This window comes from Ipomoea nil, unplaced genomic scaffold, assembly GCF_001879475.1.
Source record: "Ipomoea nil cultivar Tokyo-kokei standard unplaced genomic scaffold, Asagao_1.1 scaffold1525, whole genome shotgun sequence".
Lineage (NCBI taxonomy): Eukaryota > Viridiplantae > Streptophyta > Magnoliopsida > Solanales > Convolvulaceae > Ipomoea > Ipomoea nil.
In genome coordinates, this window is record NW_017617953.1 from 158,481 (window position 1) to 184,419 (window position 25,939).

At 30.5% G+C, this 25,939-nt stretch overlaps 14 non-coding genes across 14 annotated transcripts; all 14 read left to right on the top strand.

Moving 5' to 3' along the window:
* The first annotated feature begins 1,385 nt into the window (after positions 1-1,385).
* TRNAS-GCU lies at positions 1,386-1,467 on the top strand. Its single transcript has one exon. It is a non-coding gene; the product is annotated as a tRNA-Ser (tRNA).
* Positions 1,468-3,076: 1,609 nt separating this feature from the next.
* TRNAS-GCU lies at positions 3,077-3,158 on the top strand. The gene has a single exon. It is a non-coding gene; the product is annotated as a tRNA-Ser (tRNA).
* Positions 3,159-3,921: 763 nt separating this feature from the next.
* On the top strand, positions 3,922-4,003 carry TRNAS-GCU. Its single transcript has one exon. It is a non-coding gene; the product is annotated as a tRNA-Ser (tRNA).
* Positions 4,004-6,040: 2,037 nt separating this feature from the next.
* TRNAS-GCU lies at positions 6,041-6,122 on the top strand. The gene has a single exon. It is a non-coding gene; the product is annotated as a tRNA-Ser (tRNA).
* Positions 6,123-7,737: 1,615 nt separating this feature from the next.
* TRNAS-GCU lies at positions 7,738-7,819 on the top strand. Its single transcript has one exon. It is a non-coding gene; the product is annotated as a tRNA-Ser (tRNA).
* A 1,195-nt stretch (positions 7,820-9,014) lies between these two features.
* On the top strand, positions 9,015-9,096 carry TRNAS-GCU. Its single transcript has one exon. It is a non-coding gene; the product is annotated as a tRNA-Ser (tRNA).
* Positions 9,097-12,395: 3,299 nt separating this feature from the next.
* Positions 12,396-12,477, top strand: TRNAS-GCU. Its single transcript has one exon. It is a non-coding gene; the product is annotated as a tRNA-Ser (tRNA).
* A 1,613-nt stretch (positions 12,478-14,090) lies between these two features.
* Positions 14,091-14,172, top strand: TRNAS-GCU. Its single transcript has one exon. It is a non-coding gene; the product is annotated as a tRNA-Ser (tRNA).
* A 766-nt stretch (positions 14,173-14,938) lies between these two features.
* On the top strand, positions 14,939-15,020 carry TRNAS-GCU. The gene has a single exon. It is a non-coding gene; the product is annotated as a tRNA-Ser (tRNA).
* Positions 15,021-17,476: 2,456 nt separating this feature from the next.
* On the top strand, positions 17,477-17,558 carry TRNAS-GCU. The gene has a single exon. It is a non-coding gene; the product is annotated as a tRNA-Ser (tRNA).
* Positions 17,559-18,324: 766 nt separating this feature from the next.
* TRNAS-GCU lies at positions 18,325-18,406 on the top strand. The gene has a single exon. It is a non-coding gene; the product is annotated as a tRNA-Ser (tRNA).
* A 1,608-nt stretch (positions 18,407-20,014) lies between these two features.
* On the top strand, positions 20,015-20,096 carry TRNAS-GCU. Its single transcript has one exon. It is a non-coding gene; the product is annotated as a tRNA-Ser (tRNA).
* A 2,457-nt stretch (positions 20,097-22,553) lies between these two features.
* TRNAS-GCU lies at positions 22,554-22,635 on the top strand. The gene has a single exon. It is a non-coding gene; the product is annotated as a tRNA-Ser (tRNA).
* A 768-nt stretch (positions 22,636-23,403) lies between these two features.
* Positions 23,404-23,485, top strand: TRNAS-GCU. Its single transcript has one exon. It is a non-coding gene; the product is annotated as a tRNA-Ser (tRNA).
* Positions 23,486-25,939: the final 2,454 nt, after the last annotated feature.

Below are 25,939 nucleotides of genomic sequence, written 5' to 3' on the forward strand. Positions count from 1 at the left end.
AAAAAAAAACTAAAAAAAAATAATGATCCGTTTCGATTTTTCTACCATAAAAGAACACACAAGTTTTTTTAGCCGAGTGGTTTGGGCGTGTGGCTGCTAAGTACATGCGTTTTCCCAACGAGAGTCCAAATCTCTCAAGCAACGATAAAAGTAAATTTTAAATTATTTGAAAAATGCAATTTTCTTTGGTTAATTCCAAAAAATAAAAAATAAAATCTTGTAACTATTTTAAAATATTGAAGTTCGTTTTAAACTTTTTATTGAAGTACATTAACTCTTTAACCAGTAAATGATCTTGTGGACTTTATAGTGGCATGTAGTGGCTCTCCTAAATAGGACGTCATGAGTTTGAGAGTCTTTGTGATTCAGTAGGTTGAGAAAGTACTTAAAAACAAATATTACATTGTATCAAAGTAAGTTGTTGGAAAAAATCTCTAAAAAAGATAATAATCCGTTTTATTCATATACAATACAAAAACACACATGTTGCTTTGGCCGAGAGGTTAAGGCGTGTGCCAGCTTAGTACATGGTGTTTCCCCGCGAGCGTTCGAATCTATCATGCGACGATAGAAGTAAATTTTTAATTATTTGAAACAATGCAATTTTCTTTGGTTAATACAAAAACTATTTTGAAATAATGAAATTCGTTTTAAATTTTTAATTGTTGGATATGAACTCTTTAACCAGTAAATGATCTTGTGGTCTTTTTAGCGGCTTGAAGTAGCTCTCCGATATAGGAGGTCATGTGATTGAGCCCCATTTGGGAAATATTGATTCTTTGTGATTTAGTAGGTTGAGGAAGTAGTTATAAACAAATATTACATTGAAAAATAGTAATTTGTAGAAAAAAAAACTAAAAAAAAATAATGATCCGTTTCGATTTTTCTACCATAAAAGAACACACAAGTTTTTTTAGCCGAGTGGTTTGGGCGTGTGCCTGCTAAGTACATGCGTTTTCCCAACGAGAGTCCAATTCTCTCAAGCAACGATAAAAGTAAATTTTAAATTATTTGAAACAATGCAATTTTCTTTGGTTAATTCCAAAATATATATATATATATATATATATATATATATATATATATATATATATATATATATATATATATATATATATTGTAACTATTTTAAAATATTGAAGTTCGTTTTAAACTTTTGATTGAAGTACATTAACTCTTTAACCAGTTAATGATCTTGTGGACTTTTTATTGGAATGAAGTGGCTCACCTAAATAGGACGTCATGAGTTTGAGAGTCTTTGTGATTCAGTAGGTTGAGAAAGTACTAAAAAACAAATATTACATTGTATCAAAGTTAGTCAGTGGAAAAAATCTCTTAAAAAGATAGTAATCCGTTTTTTGAATATACCATAAAATAACACACATGTTGCTTTGGCCGAGTGGTTAAGGCGTGTGCCTGCTAAGTGCATGGGGTTTCCCCGCGTGAGTTCGAATCTCTTAGGCAACGATAGAAGTAAATATTTTAATTATTTGAAACAACGAAATTTTCTTTGGTTAATACAAAAACTATTTTGAAATAATGAAATTCGTTTTAAACTTTTAATTGTAGGATATGAACTCTTTAACCAGTAAATGATCTTGTGGTCTTTTTAGCGGCAGGAAGTAGCTCTCCTATATAGGAGGTCATGGGATTGAGCCCCATTTGGGAAATATTGATTCTTTGTGATTTAGTAGGTTGAGGAAGTAGTTATAAACAAATATTACATTGAAAAATAGTAATTTGTAGAAAAAAAAAACTAAAAAAAAATAATGATCCGTTTCGATTTTTCTACCATAAAAGAACACACAAGTTTTTTTAGCCGAGTGGTTTGGGCGTGTGGCTGCTAAGTACATGCGTTTTCCCAACGAGAGTCTAAATCTCTCAAGCAACGATAAAAGTAAATTTTAAATTATTTGAAAAATGCAATTTTCTTTGGTTAATTCCAAAAAATAAATAATAAAATCTTGTAACTATTTTAAAATATTGAAGTTCGTTTTAAACTTTTTATTGAAGTACATTAACTCTTTAACCAGTAAATGATCTTGTGGACTTTATAGTGGCATGTAGTGGCTCTCCTAAATAGGACGTCATGAGTTTGAGAGTCTTTGGGATTCAGTAGGTTGAGAAAGTAATTAAAAACAAATATTACATTGTATCAAAGTAAGTTGTTGGAAAAAATCTCTAAAAAAGATAATAATCCGTTTTATTCATATACAATACAAAAACACACATGTTGCTTTGGCCGAGTGGTTAAGGCGTGTGTCAGCTTAGTACATGGTGTTTCCCCGCGAGCGTTCGAATCTATCATGCGACGATAGAAGTAAATTTTTAATTATTTGAAACAATGCAATTTTCTTTGGTTAATACAAAAACTATTTTGAAATAATGAAATTCGTTTTAAATTTTTAATTGTTGGATATGAACTCTTTAACCAGTAAATGGTGTTGTGGTCTTTTTAGCGGCATGAAGTAGCTCTCCGATATAGGAGGTCATGGGATTGGGCCCCATTTGGGAAATATTGATTCTTTGTGATTTAGTAGGTTGAGGAAGTAGTTATAAACAAATATTACATTGAAAAATAGTAATTTGTAGAAAAAAAAAACTAAAAAAAATAATGATCCGTTTCGATTTTTCTACCATAAAAGAACACACAAGTTTTTTTAGCCGAGTGGTTTGGGCGTGTGCCTGCTAAGTACATGCGTTTTCCCAACGAGAGTCCAAATCTCTCAAGCAACGATAAAAGTAAATTTTAAATTATTTGAAACAATGCAATTTTCTTTGGTTAATTCCAAAAATAATATATACATATTGTAACTATTTTAAAATATTGAACTTCGTTTTAAACTTTTGATTGAAGTACATTAACTCTTTAACCAGTTAATGATCTTGTGGACTTTTTATTGGAATGAAGAGGCTCACCTAAATAGGACGTCATGAGTTTGAGAGTCTTTGTGATTCAGTAGGTTGAGAAAGTACTAAAAAACAAATATTACATTGTATCAAAGTAAGTTATTGGAAAAAATCTCTTAAAAAGATAGTAATCCGTTTTTTGCATATACAATAAAATAACACACATGTTGCTTTGGCCGAGTGGTTAAGGCGTGCGCCTGCTAAGTGCATGGGGTTTCTCCGCGAGAGTTTGAATCTCTCAGGCAACGATAGAAGTAAATATTTTAATTATTTGAAACAATGCAATTTTCTTTGGTTAATACAAAAACTATTTTGAAATAATGAAATTCGTTTTAAATTTTTAATTGTAGGATATGAACTCTTTAACCAGTAAATGATCTTGTGGTCTTTTTAGCGGCATGAAGTAGCTCTCCGATATAGGAGGTCATGGGATTGGGCCCCATTTGGGAAATATTGATTCTTTGTGATTTAGTAGGTTGAGGAAGTAGTTATAAACAAATATTACATTGAAAAATAGTAATTTGTAGAAAAAAAAACTAAAAAAAATAATGATCCGTTTCGATTTTTCTACCATAAAAGAACACACAAGTTTTTTTAGCCGAGTGGTTTGGGCGTGTGGCTGCTAAGTACATGTGTTTTCCCAACGAGAGTCCAAATCTCTCAAGCAACGATAAAAGTAAATTTTAAATTATTTGAAAAATGCAATTTTCTTTGGTTAATTCCAAAAAATAAAAAATAAAATCTTGTAACTATTTTAAAATATTGAAATTCGTTTTAAACTTTTTATTGAACTACATTTACTCTTTAACCAGTAAATGATCTTGTGCACTTTTTAGAGGCATGTAGTGGCTCTCCTAAATGGGACGTCATGAGTTTGAGAGTCTTTGTGATTCCGTAGGTTGAGAAAGTACTTAAAAACAAATATTACATTGTATCAAAGTAAGTTGTTGGAAAAAATCTCTTAAAAAGATTCTAATCCGTTTTTTTCATATACAATAAAATAACACACATGTTGCTTTGGCCGAGTGGTTAAGGCGTGTGCCTGCTAAGTACATGGGGTTTCTCCGCGAGAGTTCGAATCTCTCAGGCAACGATAGATGTAAATATTTTAATTATTTGAAACAATGCAATTTTCTTTGGTTAATACAAAAACTATTTTGAAATAATGAAATTCGTTTTAAATTTTTAATTGTAGGATATGAACTCTTTAACCAGTAAATGATCTTGTGGTCTTTTTAGCGGCATGAAGTAGCTCTCCGATATAGGAGGTCATGGGATTGGGCCCCATTTGGGAAATATTGATTCTTTGTGATTTAGTAGGTTGAGGAAGTAGTTATAAACAAATATTACATTGAAAAATAGTAATTTGTAGAAAAAAAAACTAAAAAAAAATAATGATCCGTTTTGATTTTTCTACCATAAAAGAACACACAAATTTTTTTAGCCGAGTGGTTTGGGCGTGTGCCTGCTAAGTACATGCGTTTTCCCAACGAGAGTCCAAATCTCTCAAGCAACGATAAAAGTAAATTTTAAATTATTTGAAAAATGCAATTTTCTTTGGTTAATTCCAAAAAATAAAAAATAAAATCTTGTAACTATTTTAAAATATTGAAGTTCGTTTTAAACTTTTTATTGAAGTACATTAACTCTTTAACCAGTAAATGATCTTGTGGACTTTATAGTGGCATGTAGTGGCTCTCCTAAATAGGACGTCATGAGTTTGAGAGTCTTTGTGATTCAGTAGGTTGAGAAAGTACTAAAAAACAAATATTACATTGTATCAAAGTAAGTTGTTGGAAAAAATCTCTTAAAAAGATAGTAATCTGTTTTTTTCATATACAATAAAATAACACACATGTTGCTTTGGCCGAGTGGTTAAGGCGTGTGCCTGCTAAGTACATGCCTTTTCCCAACGAGAGTCCAAATCTCTCAAGCAACGATAAAAGTAAATTTTAAATTATTTGAAACAATGCAATTTTCTTTGGTTAATTCCAAAAAAAAAAAAAAAAAAATATTGTAACTATTTTAAAATATTGAAGTTCGTTTTAAACTTTTGATTGAAGCACATTAACTCTTTAACCAGTTAATGATCTTGCGGACTTTTTAGTGGCATGAAGTGGCTCTCCTAAATAGGACGTCATGAGTTTGAGAGTCTTTGTGATTCAGTAGGTTGAGAAAGTACTTAAAAACAAATATTACAGTGTATCAAAGTAAGTTGTTGGAATAAATCTCAAAAAAAGATAATAATCTGTTTTTTCATATACAATACAAAAACACACAAGTTGCTTTGGCCGAGTGGTTAAGGTGTGTGCCAGCTTAGTACACGGCGTTTCCTCGCGAGAGTTTGAATCTCTCAGGCAACAACAGAAGTAAATTATTAATTATTTGTTACAATTCAATTTTCTTTGGTTAATACAAAAACTATTTTGAAATAATGAATTTCGTTTTAAACATTTAATTGTAGGATATGAACTCTTTAACCAATAAATGATCTTGTGGTATTTTTAGCGGCATGAAGTAGCTCTCCTATATAGGAGGTCATGGAATTGAGCCCCATTTGGGAAATATTGATTCTTTGTGATTTAGTCTGTTGAGGAAGTAGTTATAAACAAATATTACATTGCAACAGAGTAATTTGTAGAAAAAAAAAAAACTAAAAAAAAAATAATGACCCGTTTCGAATTTTCTACCATAAAAGAACACACAAGTTTTTTTAGCCGAGTGGTTAGGGCGTGTGCCTGCTAAGTACTTGTGTTTTCCCAACGATAGTCCAAATCTATCAAGCAACGATAAAAGTAAATTTTAAATTATTTGAAAAATGCAATTTTCTTTGGTTAATTCCAAAAAATAAAAAATAAAATCTTGTAACTATTTTAAAATATTGAAATTCGTTTTAAACTTTTTATTGAAGTACATTAACTCTTTAACCAGTAAATGATCTTGTGCACTTTTTAGAGGCATGTAGTGGCTCTCCTAAATGGGACGTCATGAGTTTGAGAGTCTTTGTGATTCCGTAGGTTGAGAAAGTACTTAAAAACAAATATTACATTGTATCAAAGTAAGTTGTTGGAAAAAATCTCTTAAAAAGATACTAATCCGTTTTTTTCATATACAATAAAATAACACACATGTTGCTTTGGCCGAGTGGTTAAGGCGTGTGCCTGCTAAGTACATGGGGTTTCCCCGCGAGAGTTTGAATCTCTCAGGCAACGATAGAAGTAAATTTTTTAATTATTTGAAACAATGCAATTTTCATTGGTTAATACAAAAACTATTTTGAAATAACGAAATTCATTTTAAATTTTTAATTGTAGGATAAGAACTCTTTAACCAGTAAATGATCTTGTGGTCTTTTTAGCGGCATGAAGTAGCTCTCCTATATAGGAGGTCATGGGATTGAGCCCCATTTGGGAAATATTGATTCTTTGTGATTTAGTAAGTTGAGGAAGTAGTTATAAACTAATATTACATTGAAACAGAGTAGTTTGTAGAAAAAAAAAAACTAAAAAAAAAATAATGATCCGTTTCGATTTTTTTACCATAAAAGAACACACAAGTTTTTTTAGCCGAGTGGTTAGGGCGTGTGGCTGCTAAGTACATGCGTTTTCCCAACAAGAGTCCAAATCTCTCAAGCAACGATAAAAGTAAATTTTAAATTATTTGAAAAATGCAATTTTCTTTGGTTAATTCCAAAAAATAAAAAATAAAATCTTGTAACTATTTTAAAATATTGAAGTTCGTTTTAAACTTTTTATTGAAGTACATTAACTCTTTAACCAGTAAATGATCTTGTGGACTTTATAGTGGCATGTAGTGGCTCTCCTAAATAGGACGTCATGAGTTTGAGAGTCTTTGTGATTCAGTAGGTTGAGAAAGTACTTAAAAACAAATATTACATTGTATCAAAGTAAGTTGTTGGAAAAAATCTCAAAAAAAGATAATAATCCGTTTTATTCATATACAATACAAAAACACACTTGTTGCTTTGGCTGAGTGGTTAAGGCGTGTGCCAGCTTAGTACATGGTGTTTCCCCGCGAGCGTTCGAATCTATCATGTGACGATAGAAGTAAATTTTTAATTATTTGAAACAATGCAATTTTCTTTGGTTAATACAAAAACTATTTTGAAATAATGAAATTCGTTTTAAATTTTTAATTGTTGGATATGAACTCTTTAACCAGTAAATGATCTTGTGGTCTTTTTAGCGGCATGAAGTAGCTCTCCGATATAGGAGGTCATGGGATTGGGCCCCATTTGGGAAATATTGATTCTTTGTGATTTAGTAGGTTGAGGAAGTAGTTATAAACAAATATTACATTGAAAAATAGTAATTTGTAGAAAAAAAAAAACTAAAAAAAAATAATGATCCGTTTCGATTTTTCTACCATAAAAGAACACACAAGTTTTTTTAGCCGAGTGGTTTGGGCGTGTGGCTGCTAAGTACATGCGTTTTCCCAACGAGAGTCCAAATCTCTCAAGCAACGATAAAAGTAAATTTTAAATTATTTGAAACAATGCAATTTTCTTTGGTTAATTCCAAAAAATAAAAAATAAAATCATGTAACTATTTTAAAATATTGAAGTTCGTTTTAAACTTTTTATTGAAGTACATTAACTCTTTAAGCAGTTAATGATCTTGTGGACTTTTTAGTGGCATGAAGTGGCTCTCCTAAATAGGACGTCATAAATTTGAGAGTCTTTGTGATTCAGTAGGTTGAGAAAGTACTAAAAAACAAATATTACATTGTATCAAAGTAAGTTGTTGGAAAAAATCTCTTAAAAAGATAGTAATCTATTTTTTTCATATGCAATAAAATAACACACATGTTGCTTTGGCCGAGTGGTTAAGGCGTGTGCCTGCTAAGTACATGCGTTTTCCCAACGAGAGTCCAAATCTCTCAAGCAACGATAAAAGTAAATTTTAAATTATTTGAAACAATGCAATTTTCTTTGGTTAATTCCAAAAAAAAAAAAATAAAAAAAATATTGTAACTATTTTAAAATATTGAAGTTCGTTTTAATCTTTTGATTGAAGCACATTAACTCTTTAACCAGTTAATGATCTTGCGGACTTTTTAGTGGCATGAAGTGGCTCTCCTAAATAGGACGTCATGAGTTTGAGAGTCTTTGTGATTCAGTAGGTTGAGAAAGTACTTAAAAACAAATATTACAGTGTATCAAAGTAAGTTGTTGGAATAAATCTCAAAAAAAGATAATAATCTGTTTTTTCATATACAATACAAAAACACACAAGTTGCTTTGGCCGAGTGGTTAAGGCGTGTGCCAGCTTAGTACATGGCGTTTCCCCGCGAGAGTTTGAATCTCTCAGGCAACAACAGAAGTAAATTATTAATTATTTGTAACAATTCAATTTTCTTTGGTTAATACAAAAACTATTTTGAAATAATGAAATTCGTTTTAAACATTTAATTGTAGGATATGAACTCTTTAACCAATAAATGATCTTGTGGTATTTTTAGCGGCATGAAGTAGCTCTCCTATATAGGAGGTCATGGAATTGAGCCCCATTTGGGAAATATTGATTCTTTGTGATTTAGTCTGTTGAGGAAGTAGTTATAAACAAATATTACATTGCAACAGAGTAATTTGTAGAAAAAAAAAAAAACTAAAAAAAAAATAATGATCCGTTTCGAATTTTCTACCATAAAAGAACACACAAGTTTTTTTAGCCGAGTGGTTAGGGCGTGTGCCTGCTAAGTACATGTGTTTTCCCAACGATAGTCCAAATCTATCAAGCAACGATAAAAGTAAATTTTAAATTATTTGAAAAATGCAATTTTCTATGGTTAATTCCAAAAAATAAAAAATAAAATCTTGTAACTATTTTAAAATATTGAAATTCGGTTTAAACTTTTTATTGAAGTACATTAACTCTTTAACCAGTAAATGATCTTGTGCACTTTTTAGAGGCATGTAGTGGCTCTCCTAAATGGGACGTCATGAGTTTGAGAGTCTTTGTGATTCCGTAGGTTGAGAAAGTACTTAAAAACAAATATTACATTGTATCAAAGTAAGTTGTTGGAAAAAATCTCTTAAAAAGATACTAATCCGTTTTTTTCATATACAATAAAATAACACACATGTTGCTTTGGCCGAGTGGTTAAGGCGTGTGCCTGCTAAGTACATGGGGTTTCCCCGCGAGAGTTTGAATCTCTCAGGCAACGATAGAAGTAAATTTTTTAATTATTTGAAACAATGCAATTTTCTTTGGTTAATACAAAAACTATTTTGAAATAATGAAATTCGTTTTAAATTTTTAATTGTAGGATATGAACTCTTTAACCAGTTAATGATCTTGTGGTCTTTTTAGCGGCATGAAGTAGCTCTCCTATATAGGAGGTCATGGGATTGAGCCCCATTTGGGTAATATTGATTCTTTGTGATTTAGTAAGTTGAGGAAGTAGTTATAAACAAATATTACATTGAAACAGAGTAGTTTGTAGAAAAAAAAAACTAAAAAAAAATAATGATCCGTTTCGATTTTTCTACCATAAAAGAACACACAAGTTTTTTTAGCCGAGTGGTTAGGGCGTGTGGCTGCTAAGTACATGCGTTTTCCCAACGAGAGTCCAAATCTCTCAAGCAACGATAAAAGTAAATTTTAAATTATTTGAAAAATGCAATTTTCTTTGGTTAATTCCAAAAAATAAAAAATAAAATCTTGTAACTATTTTAAAATATTGAAGTTCGTTTTAAACTTTTTATTGAAGTACATTAACCCTTTAACCAGTAAATGATCTTGTGGACTTTATAGTGGCATGTAGTGGCTCTCCTAAATAGGACGTCATGAGTTTGAGAGTCTTTGTGATTCAGTAGGTTGTGAAAGTACTTAAAAACAAATATTACATTGTATCAAAGTAAGTTGTTGGAAAAAATCTCTAAAAAAGATAATAATCCGTTTTATTCATATACAATACAAAAACACACATGTTGCTTTGGTCGAGTGGTTAAGGCGTGTGCCAGCTTAGTACATGGTGTTTCCCCGCGAGCGTTCGAATCTATCATGCGACGATAGAAGTAAATTTTTAATTATTTGAAACAATGCAATTTTCTTTGGTTAATACAAAAACTATTTTGAAATAATGAAATTCGTTTTAAATTTTTAATTGTTGGATATGAACTCTTTAACCAGTAAATGATCTTGTGGTCTTTTTAGCGGCATGAAGTAGCTCTCCGATATAGGAGGTCATGGGATTGGGCCCCATTTGGGAAATATTGATTCTTTGTGATTTAGTAGGTTGAGGAAGTAGTTATAAACAAATATTACATTGAAAAATAGTAATTTGTAGAAAAAAAAAAACTAAAAAAAAATAATGATCCGTTTCGATTTTTCTACCATAAAAGAACACACAAGTTTTTTTAGCCGAGTGGTTTGGGCGTGTGCCTGCTAAGTACATGCGTTTTCCCAACGAGAGTCCAAATCTCTCAAGCAAAGATAAAAGTAAATTTTAAATTATTTGAAACAATGCAATTTTCTTTGGTTAATTCCAAAAAATATATATATATTGTAACTATTTTAAAATATTGAAGTTCGTTTTAAACTTTTTATTGAAGTACATTAACTCTTTAACCAGTAAATGATCTTGTGGACTTTATAGTGGCATGTAGTGGCTCTCCTAAATAGGACGTCAATAGTTTGAGAGTCTTTGTGATTCAGTAGGTTGAGAAAGTACTTAAAAACAAATATTACATTGTATCAAAGTAAGTTGTTGGAAAAAATCTCTAAAAAAGATAATAATCCATTTTATTCATATACAATACAAAAACACACATGTTGCTTTGGCCGAGTGGTTAAGGCGTGTGCTAGCTTAGTACATGGTGTTTCCCCGCGAGCGTTCGAATCTATCATGCGACGATAGAAGTAAATTTTTAATTATTTGAAACAATGCAATTTTCTTTGGTTAATACAAAAACTATTTTGAAATAATGAAATTCGTTTTAAATTTTTAATTGTTGGATATGAACTCTTTAACCAGTAAATGATCTTGTGGTCTTTTTAGCGGCATGAAGTAGCTCTCCGATATAGGAGGTCATGGGATTGAGCCCCAATTGGGAAATATTGATTCTTTGTGATTTAGTATGTTGAGGAAGTAGTTATAAACAAATATTACATTGAAACAGAGTAATTTGTAGAAAAAAAAAACTAAAAAAAAAATGATCCGTTTCGATTTTTCAACCATAAAAGAACACACAAGTTTTTTTAGCCGAGTGGTTAGGGCGTGTGCCTGCTAAGTACATGCGTTTTTCCAACGATAGTCCAAATCTCTCAAGCAACGATAAAAGTAAATTTTAAATTATTTGAAAAATGCAATTTTCTTTGGTTAATTCCAAAAAATAAAAAATAAAATCTTGTAACTATTTTAAAATATTGAAGTTCGTTTTAAACTTTTTATTGAAGTACATTAACTCTTTAACCAGTAAATGATCTTGTGGACTTTATAGTGGCATGTAGTGGCTCTCCTAAATAGGAAGTCATGAGTTTGAGAGTCTTTGTGATTCAGTAGGTTGATAAAGTACTTAAAAACAAATATTACATTGTATCAAAGTAAGTTGTTGGAAAAAATCTCTAAAAAAGATAATAATCCGTTTTATTCATTTACAATACAAAAACACACATGTTGCTTTGGCCGAGTGGTTAAGGCGTGTGCCAGCTTAGTACATGGTGTTTCCCCGCGAGCGTTAGAATCTATGATGCGACGATAGAAGTAAATTTTTAATTATTTGAAACAATGCAATTTTCTTTGGTTAATACAAAAACTATTTTGAAATAATGAAATTCGTTTTAAATTTTTAATTGTTGGATATGAACTCTTTAACCAGTAAATGATCTTGTGGTCTTTTTAGCGGCATGAAGTAGCTCTTCGATATAGGAGGTCATGGGATTGGGCCCCAATTGGGAAATATTGATTCTTTGTGATTTAGTAGGTTGAGGAAGTAGTTATAAACAAATATTACAATGAAAAATAGAAATTTGTAGAAAAAAAAACTAAAAAAAAATAATGATCCGTTTCGATTTTTCTACCATAAAAGAACACACAAGTTTTTTTAGCCGAGTGGTTTGGGCGTGTGCCTGCTAAGTACATGCGTTTTCCCAACGAGAGTCCAAATCTCTCAAGCAACGATAAAAGTAAATTTTAAATTATTTGAAACAATGCAATTTTCTTTGGTTAATTCCAAAAAATATATATATATATATTGTAACTATTTTAAAATATTGAAGTTCGTTTTAAACTTTTGATTGAAGTACATTAACTCTTTAACCAGTTAATGATCTTGTGGAATTTTTATTGGAATGAAGTGGCTCACCTAAATAGAAAGTCATGAGTTTGAGAGTCTTTGTGATTCAGTAGGTTGAGAAAGTACTAAAAAACAAATATTACATTGTATCAAAGTAAGTTATTGGAAAAAATCTCTTAAAAAGATAGTAATCCGTTTTTTGCATATACAATAAAATAACACACATGTTGCTTTGGCCGAGTGGTTAAGGCGTGTGCCTGCTAAGTGCATGGGGTTTCCCCGCGTGAGTTCGAATCTCTCAGGCAACGATAGAAGTAAATATTTTAATTATTTGAAACAACGAAATTTTCTTTGGTTAATACAAAAACTATTTTGAAATAATGAAATTCGTTTTAAACTTTTAATTGTAGGATATGAACTCTTTAACCAGTAAATGATCTTGTGGTCTTTTTAGCGGCAGGAAGTAGCTCTCCTATATAGGAGGTCATGGGATTGAGCCCCATTTGGGAAATATTGATTCTTTGTGATTTAGTAGGTTGAGGAAGTAGTTATAAACAAATATTACATTGAAAAATAGTAATTTGTAGAAAAAAAAAACTAAAAAAAAATAATGATCCGTTTCGATTTTTCTACCATAAAAGAACACACAAGTTTTTTTAGCCGAGTGGTTTGGGCGTGTGGCTGCTAAGTACATGCGTTTTCCCAACGAGAGTCTAAATCTCTCAAGCAACGATAAAAGTAAATTTTAAATTATTTGAAAAATGCAATTTTCTTTGGTTAATTCCAAAAAATAAAAAATAAAATCTTGTAACTATTTTAAAATATTGAAGTTCGTTTTAAACTTTTTATTGAAGTACATTAACTCTTTAACCAGTAAATGATCTTGTGGACTTTATAGTGGCATGTAGTGGCTCTCCTAAATAGGACGTCATGAGTTTGAGAGTCTTTGGGAGTCAGTAGGTTGAGAAAGTACTTAAAAACAAATATTACATTGTATCAAAGTAAGTTGTTGTAAAAAATCTCTAAAAAAGATAATAATCCGTTTTATTCATATACAATACAAAAACACACATGTTGCTTTGGCCGAGTGGTTAAGGCGTGTGTCAGCTTAGTACATGGTGTTTCCCCGCGAGCGTTCGAATCTATCATGCGACGATAGAAGTAAATTTTTAATTATTTGAAACAATGCAATTTTCTTTGGTTAATACAAAAACTATTTTGAAATAATGAAATTCGTTTTAAATTTTTAATTGTTGGATATGAACTCTTTAACCAGTAAATGATGTTGTGGTCTTTTTAGCGGCATGAAGTAGCTCTCCGATATAGGAGGTCATGGGATTGGGCCCCATTTGGGAAATATTGATTCTTTGTGATTTAGTAGGTTGAGGAAGTAGTTATAAACAAATATTACATTGAAAAATAGTAATTTGTAGAAAAAAAAACCAAAAAAAAATAATGATCCATTTCGATTTTTCTACCATAAAAGAACACACAAGTTTTTTTAGCCGAGTGGTTTGGGCGTGTGCCTGCTAAGTACATGCGTTTTCCCAACGAGAGTCCAAATCTCTCAAGCAACGATAAAAGTAAATTTTAAATTATTTGAAACAATGCAATTTTCTTTGGTTAATTCCAAAAAAAATATATATATATATATTGTAACTATTTTAATATTTTGAAGTTCGTTTTAAACTTTTGATTGAAGTACATTAACTCTTTAACCAGTTAATGATCTTGTGGACTTTTTATTGGAATGAAGTGGCTCACCTAAATAGGACGTCATGAGTTTGAGAGTCTTTGTGATTCAGTTGGTTGAGAAAGTACTTAAAAACAAATATTATATTGTATCAAATTAAGTTGTTGGAAAAAATCTCTAAAAAAGATAATAAACCGTTTTATTCATATACAATTCAAAAACACACATGTTGCTTTGGCCGAGTGGTTAAGGCGTGTGCCTGCTTAGTACATGGTGTTTCTCCGCGAGAGTTCGAATCTCTCAGGCAACGATAGAAGTAAATTTTTTAATTATTTGAAACAATGCAATTTTCTTTGGTTAATACAAAAACTATTTTGAAATAACGAAATTCATTTTAAATTTTTAATTGTAGGATATGAACTCTTTAACCAGTAAATGATCTTGTGGTCTTTTTAGCGGCATGAAGTAGCTCTCCTATATAGGAGGTCATGGGATTGAGCCCCATTTGGGAAATATTGATTCTTTGTGATTTAGTATGTTGAGGAAGTAGTTATAAACAAATATTACATTGAAACAGAGAAATTTGTAGCAAAAAAAAAAACTAAAAAAAAATAATGATCCATTTCGATTTTTCTACCATAAAAGAACACACAAGTTTTTTTAGCCGAGTGGTTAGGGCGTGTGCCTGCTAAGTACATGCGTTTTCCCAACGATAGTCCAAATCCCTAAGCAACGATAAAAGTAAATTTTAAATTATTTGAAAAATGCAATTTTCTTTGGTTAATTCCAAAAAATAAAAAATAAAAACTTGTAACTATTTTAAAATATTGAAGTTCGTTTTAAACTTTTGATTGAAGTACATTAACTCTTTAACCAGTTAATGATCTTGTGGACTTTTTATTGGAATGAAGTGGCTCACCTAAATAGGACGTCATGAGTTTGAGAGTCTTTGTGATTCAGTAGGTTGAGAAAGTACTAAAAAACAAATATTACATTGTATCAAAGTAAGTTATTGGAAAAAATTTCTTAAAAAGATTGTAATCCGTTCTTTGCATATACAATAAAATAACACACATGTTGCTTTGGCCGAGTGGTTAAGGCGTGTGCCTGCTAAGTACATGGGGTTTCCCCGCGAGAGTTTGAATTTCTCAGGCAACGATAGAAGTAAATATTTTAATTATTTGAAACAATGCAATTTTCTTTGGTTAATACAAAAACTATTTTGAAATAATGAAATTCGTTTTAAATTTTTAATTGTAGGATATGAACTCTTTAACCAGTAAATGATCTTGTGGTCTTTTTAGCGGCATGAAGTAGCTCTCCGATATAGGTGGTCATGAGATTGAGCCCCATTTGGGAAATATTGATTCTTTGTGATTTAGTAGGTTGAGGAATTAGTTATAAACAAACATTACAATGAAACAGAGTAATTTGTAGAAAAAAAAAAACTAAAAAAAAAATGATCCGTTTCGATTTTTCTACCATAAAAGAACACACAAGTTTTTTTAGCCGAGTGGTTAGGGCGTGTGCCTGCTAAGTACATGTGTTTTCCCAACGAGAGTCCAAATCTCTCAAGCAGCGATAAAAGTAAATTTTAAATTATTTGAAAAATGCAATTTTCTTTGGTTAATTCCAAAAAATAAAAAATAAAATCTTGTAACTATTTTAAAATATTGAAGTTCGTTTTAAACTTTTTATTGAAGTACATTAACTCTTTAACCAGTAAATGATCTTGTGGACTTTATAGTGGCATGTAGTGGCTCTCCTAAATAGGGCGTCATGAGTTTGAGAGTCTGTGATTCAGTAGGTTGAGAAAGTACTTAAAAAAAAATATTACATTGTATCAAAGTAAGTTGTTGGAAAAAATCTCTATAAAAGTTAATAATCCGTTTTATTCATATACAATACAAAAACACACATGTTGCTTTGCCCGAGTGGTTAAGGCGTGTGCTTGCTTAGTACATGGTGTTTCCCCGTGAGCGTTCGAATCTATCATGCGACGATAGAAGTAAATTTTTTATTATATGAAACAATGCAATTTTCTTTGGTTAATACAAAAACTATTTTGAAATAACGAAATTCGTTTTAAAATTTTAATTGTAGGATATGAACTCTTTAACCAGTAAATGATCTTGTGGTCTTTTTTGCGGCATGAAGTAGCTCTCCTATATAGGAGGTCATGGGATTGGGCCCCATTTGGGAAATATTGATTCTTTGTGATTTAGTAGGTTGAGGAAGTAGTTATAAACAAATATTACATTGAAACAGAGTAATTTGTAGAAAAAAAAAACTAAAAAAAAATAATGATCCGTTTCGATTTTTCTACCATAAAAGAACACACAAGTTTTTTTAGCCGAGTGGTTTGGGCGTGTGGCTGCTAAGTACATGCGTTTTCCCAACGAGAGTCTAAATCTCTCAAGCAACGATAAAAGTAAATTTTAAATTATTTGAAAAATGCAATTTTCTTTGGTTAATTCCAAAAAATAAAAAATAAAATCTTGTAACTATTTTAAAATATTGAAGTTCGTTTTAAACTTTTTATTGAAGTACATTAACTCTTTAACCAGTAAATGATCTTGTGGACTTTATAGTGGCATGTAGTGGCTCTCCTAAATAGGACGTCATGAGTTTGAGAGTCTTTGGGAGTCAGTAGGTTGAGAAAGTACTTAAAAACAAATATTACATTGTATCAAAGTAAGTTGTTGTAAAAAATCTCTAAAAAAGATAATAATCCGTTTTATTCATATACAATACAAAAACACACATGTTGCTTTGGCCGAGTGGTTAAGGCGTGTGTCAGCTTAGTACATGGTGTTTCCCCGCGAGCGTTCGAATCTATCATGCGACGATAGAAGTAAATTTTTAATTATTTGAAACAATGCAATTTTCTTTGGTTAATACAAAAACTATTTTGAAATAATGAAATTCGTTTTAAATTTTTAATTGTTGGATATGAACTCTTTAACCAGTAAATGATGTTGTGGTCTTTTTAGCGGCATGAAGTAGCTCTCCGATATAGGAGGTCATGGGATTGGGCCCCATTTGGGAAATATTGATTCTTTGTGATTTAGTAGGTTGAGGAAGTAGTTATAAACAAATATTACATTGAAAAATAGTAATTTGTAGAAAAAAAAACCAAAAAAAAATAATGATCCATTTCGATTTTTCTACCATAAAAGAACACACAAGTTTTTTTAGCCGAGTGGTTTGGGCGTGTGCCTGCTAAGTACATGCGTTTTCCCAACGAGAGTCCAAATCTCTCAAGCAACGATAAAAGTAAATTTTAAATTATTTGAAACAATGCAATTTTCTTTGGTTAATTCCAAAAAATATATATATATATATATTGTAACTATTTTAATATTTTGAAGTTCGTTTTAAACTTTTGATTGAAGTACATTAACTCTTTAACCAGTTAATGATCTTGTGGACTTTTTATTGGAATGAAGTGGCTCACCTAAATAGGACGTCATGAGTTTGAGAGTCTTTGTGATTCAGTTGGTTGAGAAAGTAATTAAAAACAAATATTATATTGTATCAAATTAAGTTGTTGGAAAAAATCTCTAAAAAAGATAATAAACCGTTTTATTCATATACAATTCAAAAACACACATGTTGCTTTGGCCGAGTGGTTAAGGCGTGCGCCTGCTTAGTACATGGTGTTTCTCCGCGAGAGTTCGAATCTCTCAGGCAACGATCGAAGTAAATTTTTTAATTATTTGAAACAATGCAATTTTCTTTGGTTAATACAAAAACTATTTTGAAATAACGAAATTCATTTTAAATTTTTAATTGTAGGATATGAACTCTTTAACCAGTAAATGATCTTGTGGTCTTTTTAGCGGCATGAAGTAGCTCTCCTATATAGGAGGTCATGGGATTGAGCCCCATTTGGGAAATATTGATTCTTTGTGATTTAGTATGTTGAGGAAGTAGTTATAAACAAATATTACATTGAAACAGAGAAATTTGTAGCAAAAAAAAAAACTAAAAAAAAATAATGATCCATTTCGATTTTTCTACCATAAAAGAACACACAAGTTTTTTTAGCCGAGTGGTTAGGGCGTGTGCCTGCTAAGTACATGCGTTTTCCCAACGATAGTCCAAATCCCTAAGCAACGATAAAAGTAAATTTTAAATTATTTGAAAAATGCAATTTTCTTTGGTTAATTCCAAAAAATAAAAAATAAAAACTTGTAACTATTTTAAAATATTGAAGTTCGTTTTAAACTTTTGATTGAAGTACATTAACTCTTTAACCAGTTAATGATCTTGTGGACTTTTTATTGGAATGAAGTGGCTCACCTAAATAGGACGTCATGAGTTTGAGAGTCTTTGTGATTCAGTAGGTTGAGAAAGTACTAAAAAACAAATATTACATTGTATCAAAGTAAGTTATTGGAAAAAATTTCTTAAAAAGATTGTAATCCGTTCTTTGCATATACAATAAAATAACACACATGTTGCTTTGGCCGAGTGGTTAAGGCGTGTGCCTGCTAAGTACATGGGGTTTCCCCGCGAGAGTTTGAATTTCTCAGGCAACGATAGAAGTAAATATTTTAATTATTTGAAACAATGCAATTTTCTTTGGTTAATACAAAAACTATTTTGAAATAATGAAATTCGTTTTAAATTTTTAATTGTAGGATATGAACTCTTTAACCAGTAAATGATCTTGTGGTCTTTTTAGCGGCATGAAGTAGCTCTCCGATATAGGTGGTCATGAGATTGAGCCCCATTTGGGAAATATTGATTCTTTGTGATTTAGTAGGTTGAGGAATTAGTTATAAACAAACATTACAATGAAACAGAGTAATTTGTAGAAAAAAAAAAACTAAAAAAAAAATGATCCGTTTCGATTTTTCTACCATAAAAGAACACACAAGTTTTTTTAGCCGAGTGGTTAGGGCGTGTGCCTGCTAAGTACATGTGTTTTCCCAACGAGAGTCCAAATCTCTCAAGCAGCGATAAAAGTAAATTTTAAATTATTTGAAAAATGCAATTTTCTTTGGTTAATTCCAAAAAATAAAAAATAAAATCTTGTAACTATTTTAAAATATTGAAGTTCGTTTTAAACTTTTTATTGAAGTACATTAACTCTTTAACCAGTAAATGATCTTGTGGACTTTATAGTGGCATGTAGTGGCTCTCCTAAATAGGGCGTCATGAGTTTGAGAGTCTGTGATTCAGTAGGTTGAGAAAGTACTTAAAAAAAAATATTACATTGTATCAAAGTAAGTTGTTGGAAAAAATCTCTATAAAAGTTAATAATCCGTTTTATTCATATACAATACAAAAACACACATGTTGCTTTGCCCGAGTGGTTAAGGCGTGTGCCTGCTTAGTACATGGTGTTTCCCCGTGAGCGTTCGAATCTATCATGCGACGATAGAAGTAAATTTTTTATTATATGAAACAATGCAATTTTCTTTGGTTAATACAAAAACTATTTTGAAATAACGAAATTCGTTTTAAAATTTTAATTGTAGGATATGAACTCTTTAACCAGTAAATGATCTTGTGGTCTTTTTTGCGGCATGAAGTAGCTCTCCTATATAGGAGGTCATGGGATTGGGCCCCATTTGGGAAATATTGATTCTTTGTGATTTAGTAGGTTGAGGAAGTAGTTATAAACAAATATTACATTGAAACAGAGTAATTTGTAGAAAAAAAAAACTAAAAAAAAATAATGATCCGTTTCGATTTTTCTACCATAAAAGAACACAAAAGTTTTTTTAGCCGAGTGGTTAGGGCGTGTGCCTGCTAAGTACATGCGTTTTCCCAACGATAGTCCTAATCTCTCAAGCAACGATAAAAGTAAATTTTAAATTATTTGAAAAATGCAATTTTCTTTGGTTAATTCCAAAAAATAAAAAATAAAATCTTGTAACTATTTTAAAATATTGAAGTTCGTTTTAAACTTATTATTGAAGTACATTAACTCTTTAACCAGTAAATAATCTTGTGGACTTTATAGTGGCATGTAGTGGCTCTCCTAAATAGGACGTCATGAGTTTGAGAGTCTTTGTGATTCAGTTGGTTGAGAAAGTACTTAAAAACAAATATTATATTGTATCAAATTAAGTTGTTGGAAAAAATCTCTAAAAAAGATAATAAACCGTTTTATTCATATACAATTCAAAAACACACATGTTGCTTTGGCCGAGTGGTTAAGGCGTGTGCCTGCTTAGTACATGGTGTTTCTCCGCGAGAGTTCGAATCTCTCAGGCAACGATAGAAGTAAATTTTTTAATTATTTGAAACAATGCAATTTTCTTTGGTTAATACAAAAACTATTTTGAAATAACGAAATTCATTTTAAATTTTTAATTGTAGGATATGAACTCTTTAACCAGTAAATGATCTTGTGGTCTTTTTAGCGGCATGAAGTAGCTCTCCGATATAGGAGGTCATGGGACTGAGCCCCATTTGGGAAATATTGATTCTTTGTGATTTAGTATGTTGAGGAAGTAGTTATAAACAAATATTACATTGAAACAGAGAAATTTGTAGCAAAAAAAAAAACTAAAAAAAATTAATGATCCATTTCGATTTTTCTACCATAAAAGAACACACAAGTTTTTTTAGCCGAGTGGTTAGGGCGTGTGCCTGCTAAGTACATGCGTTTTCCCAACGATAGTCCAAATCCCTAAGCAACGATAAAAGTAAATTTTAAATTATTTGAAAAATGCAATTTTCTTTGGTTAATTCCAAAAAATAAAAAATAAAAACTTGTAACTATTTTAAAATATTGAAGTTCGTTTTAAACTTTTGATTGAAGTACATTAACTCTTTAACCAGTTAATGATCTTGTGGACTTTTTATTGGAATGAAGTGGCTCACCTAAATAGGACGTCATGAGTTTGAGAGTCTTTGTGATTCAGTAGGTTGAGAAAGTACTAAAAAACAAATATTACATTGTATCAAAGTAAGTTATTGGAAAAAATTTCTTAAAAAGATTGTAATCCGTTCTTTGCATATACAATAAAATAACACACATGTTGCTTTGGCCGAGTGGTTAAGGCGTGTGCCTGCTAAGTACATGGGGTTTCCCCGCGAGAGTTTGAATTTCTCATGCAACGATAGAAGTAAATATTTTAATTATTTGAAACAATGCAATTTTCTTTGGTTAATACAAAAACTATTTTGAAATAATGAAATTCGTTTTAAATTTTTAATTGTAGGATATGAACTCTTTAACCAGTAAATGATCTTGTGGTCTTTTTAGCGGCATGAAGTAGCTCTCCGATATAGGTGGTCATGAGATTGAGCCCCATTTGGGAAATATTGATTCTATGTGATTTAGTAGGTTGAGGAATTAGTTATAAACAAACATTACAATGAAACAGAGTAATTTGTAGAAAAAAAAAAAACTAAAAAAAAAATGATCCGTTTCGATTTTTCTACCATAAAAGAACACACAAGTTTTTTTAGCCGAGTGGTTAGGGCGTGTGCCTGCTAAGTACATGTGTTTTCCCAACGAGAGTCCAAATCTCTCAAGCAGCGATAAAAGTAAATTTTAATTTATTTGAAAAATGCAATTTTCTTTGGTTAATTCCAAAAAATAAAAAATAAAATCTTGTAACTATTTTAAAATATTGAAGTTCGTTTTAAACTTTTTATTGAAGTACATTAACTCTTTAACCAGTAAATGATCTTGTGGACTTTATAGTGGCATGTAGTGGCTCTCCTAAATAGGGCGTCATGAGTTTGAGAGTCTGTGATTCAGTAGGTTGAGAAAGTACTTAAAAAAAAATATTACATTGTATCAAAGTAAGTTGTTGGAAAAAATCTCTATAAAAGTTAATAATCCGTTTTATTCATATACAATACAAAAACACACATGTTGCTTTGCCCGAGTGGTTAAGGCGTGTGCCTGCTTAGTACATGGTGTTTCCCCGTGAGCGTTCGAATCTATCATGCGACGATAGAAGTAAATTTTTTATTATATGAAACAATGCAATTTTCTTTGGTTAATACAAAAACTATTTTGAAATAACGAAATTCGTTTTAAAATTTTAATTGTAGGATATGAACTCTTTAACCAGTAAATGATCTTGTGGTCTTTTTTGCGGCATGAAGTAGCTCTCCTATATAGGAGGTCATGGGATTGTGCCCCATTTGGGAAATATTGATTCTTTGTGATTTAGTAGGTTGAGGAAGTAGTTATAAACAAATATTACATTGAAACAGAGTAATTTGTAGAAAAAAAAAACTAAAAAAAAATAATGATCCGTTTCGATTTTTCTACCATAAAAGAACACAAAAGTTTTTTTAGCCGAGTGGTTAGGGCGTGTGCCTGCTAAGTACATGCGTTTTCCCAACGATAGTCCTAATCTCTCAAGCAACGATAAAAGTAAATTTTAAATTATTTGAAAAATGCAATTTTCTTTGGTTAATTCCAAAAAATAAAAAATAAAATCTTGTAACTATTTTAAAATATTGAAGTTCGTTTTAAACTTATTATTGAAGTACATTAACTCTTTAACCAGTAAATAATCTTGTGGACTTTATAGTGGCATGTAGTGGCTCTCCTAAATAGGACGTCATGAGTTTGAGAGTCTTTGTGATTCAGTTGGTTGAGAAAGTACTTAAAAACAAATATTATATTGTATCAAATTAAGTTGTTGGAAAAAATCTCTAAAAAAGATAATAAACCGTTTTATTCATATACAATTCAAAAACACACATGTTGCTTTGGCCGAGTGATTAAGGCGTGTGCCTGCTTAGTACATGGTGTTTCTCCGCGAGAGTTCGAATCTCTCAGGCAACGATAGAAGTAAATTTTTTAATTATTTGAAACAATGCAATTTTCTTTGGTTAATACAAAAACTATTTTGAAATAACGAAATTCATTTTAAATTTTTAATTGTAGGATATGAACTCTTTAACCAGTAAATGATCTTGTGGTCTTTTTAGCGGCATGAAGTAGCTCTCCTATATAGGAGGTCATGGGATTGAGCCCCATTTGGGAAATATTGATTCTTTGTGATTTAGTATGTTGAGGAAGTAGTTATAAACAAATATTACATTGAAACAGAGAAATTTGTAGCAAAAAAAAAAAACTAAAAAAAATTAATGATCCATTTCGATTTTTCTACCATAAAAGAACACACAAGTTTTTTTAGCCGAGTGGTTAGGGCGTGTGCCTGCTAAGTACATGCGTTTTCCCAACGATAGTCCAAATCCCTAAGCAACGATAAAAGTAAATTTTAAATTATTTGAAAAATGCAATTTTCTTTGGTTAATTCCAAAAAATAAAAAATAAAAACTTGTAACTATTTTAAAATATTGAAGTTCGTTTTAAACTTTTGATTGAAGTACATTAACTCTTTAACCAGTTAATGATCTTGTGGACTTTTTATTGGAATGAAGTGGCTCACCTAAATAGGACGTCATGAGTTTGAGAGTCTTTGTGATTCAGTAGGTTGAGAAAGTACTAAAAAACAAATATTACATTGTATCAAAGTAAGTTATTAGAAAAAATCTCTTAAAAAATATAATAATCCATTTTTTTCATATACAATAAAATAACAAACATGTTGCTTTGGTCGAGTGGTTAAGGCGTGTGCCTGCTATGTACATGGGATTTCCCCACGAGAGTTCGAATCTCTCAGGCAACGGTAGAAGTAAATTTTTTAATTATTTGAAACAATGCAATTTTCTTTGGTTAATACAAAAACTATTTTGAAATAACGAAATTCGTTTTAAAATTTTAATTGTAGGATATGAACTCTTTAACCAGTAAATGATCTTGTGGTCTTTTTAGCGGCATGAAGTAGCTCTCCTATATAGGAGGTCATGGGATTGAGCCCCATTTGGGAAATATTGATTCTTTGTGATTTAGTATGTTGAGGAAGTAGTTATAAACAAATATTACATTGAAACAGAGTAATTTGTAGAAATAAAAAAAACTAAAAAAAAATAATGATCCGTTTCGATTTTTCTACCATAAAAGAACACACAAGTTTTTTTAGCCGAGTGGTTAGGGCATGTGCCTGCTAAGTACATGCGTTTTCCCAACGATAGTCCAAATCTCTCAAGCAACGATAAAAGTAAATTTTAAATTATTTGAAAAATGCAATTTTCTTTGGTTAATTCCAAAAAATAAAAAATAAAATCTTGTAACTATTTTAAAATATTGAAGTTCGTTTTAAACTTATTATTGAAGTACATTAACTCTTTAACCAGTAAATAATCTTGTGGACTTTATAGTGGCATGTAGTGGCTCTCCTAAATAGGACGTCATGAGTTTGAGAGTCTTTGTGATTCAGTTGGTTGAGAAAGTACTTAAAAACAAATATTATATTGTATCAAATTAAGTTGTTGGAAAAAATCTCTAAAAAAGATAATAAACCGTTTTATTCATATACAATACAAAAACATACATGTTGCTTTGGCCGAGTGGTTAAGACGTGTGCCTGCTTAGTACATGGTGTTTCTTCGCTAGAGTTCGAATCTCTCAGGCAACGATAGAAGTAAATTTTTTAATTATTTGAAGCAATGCAATTTTCTTTGGTTAATACAAAAACTATTTTGAAATAACGAAATTCATTTTAAATTTTTAATTGTAGGATATGAACTCTTTAACCAGTAAATGATCTTGTGGTCTTTTTAGCGGCATGAAGTAGCTCTCCTATATAGGAGGTCATGGGATTGAGCCCCATTTGGGAAATATTAATTCTTTGTGATTTAGTATGTTGAGGAAGTAGTTATAAACAAATATTACATTGAAACAGAGAAATTTGTAGAAAAAAAAAAAACTAAAAAAAAATAATGATCCGTTTCGATTTTTCTACCATAAAAGAACACACAAGTTTTTTTAGCCGAGTGGTTAGGGCGTGTGCCTGCTAAGTACATGCGTTTTCCCAACAATAGTCCAAATCTCTCAAGCAACGATAAAAGTAAATTTTAAATTATTTGAAAAATGCAATTTTCTTTGGTTAATTCCAAAAAATAAAAAATAAAAACTTTTAACTATTTTAAAATATTGAAGTTCGTTTTAAACTTTTGATTGAAGTACATTAACTCTTTAACCAGTAAATGATCTTGTGGACTTTTTAGTGGCATGAAGTGGCTCTCCTAAATAGGACGTCATAAGTTTGAGAGTCTTTGTGATTCAGTAGGTTGAGAAAGTACTAAAAAACAAATATTACATTGTATCAAAGTAAGTTGTTGGAAAAAATCTCTTAAAAAGATAGTAATCTGTTTTTTTCATATACAATAAAATAACACACATGTTGCTTTGGCCGAGTGGTTAAGGCGTGTGCCTGCTAAGTACATGCGTTTTCCCAACGAGAGTCCAAATCTCTCAAGCAACCATAAAAGTAAATTTTAAATTATTTGAAACAATGCAATTTTCTTTGGTTAATTCCAAAAAAAAAATAAAAAAAATATTGTAACTATTTTAAAATATTGAAGTTCGTTTTAAACTTTTGATTGAAGCACATTAACTCTTTAACCAGTTAATGATCTTGCGGACTTTTTAGTGGCATGAAGTGGCTCTCCTAAATAGGACGTCATGAGTTTGTGTTATAATAATATTATTATTATATTAAACCAAGTAAGATGAGTTAGTTGGTTAAAAATAATGGGAGTAATTATAGGTGCAGTACATGTCCATGATGTTAGCTTTACATGGAGCATTAACTCCTTAATTTTAGCATTTGAGTTAATTATCATTAGTATAAATAGTCCTTGTATTCAAGCATTCTAAATCAATCAAGTGAATTCAATTCTCCTTCTCTCTCTCTCTTCTCAAATATATATTATATATATATTATAGATATATTATATTATATTTAATATATATTATATTAAATATATTATATTTAATATATCTTACAGTTTGAGAGTCTTTGTGATTCAGTAGGTTGAGAAAGTACTTAAAAACAAATATTACAGTGTATCAAAGTAAGTTGTTGGAAAAAATCTCAAAAAAAGATAATAATCTGTTTTTTCATATACAATACAAAAACATACAAGTTGCTTTGGCCGAGTGGTTAAGGCGTGTGCCAGCTTAGTACATGGTGTTTCCCCGCGAGAGTTTGAATCTCTCAAGCAACAATAGAAGTAAA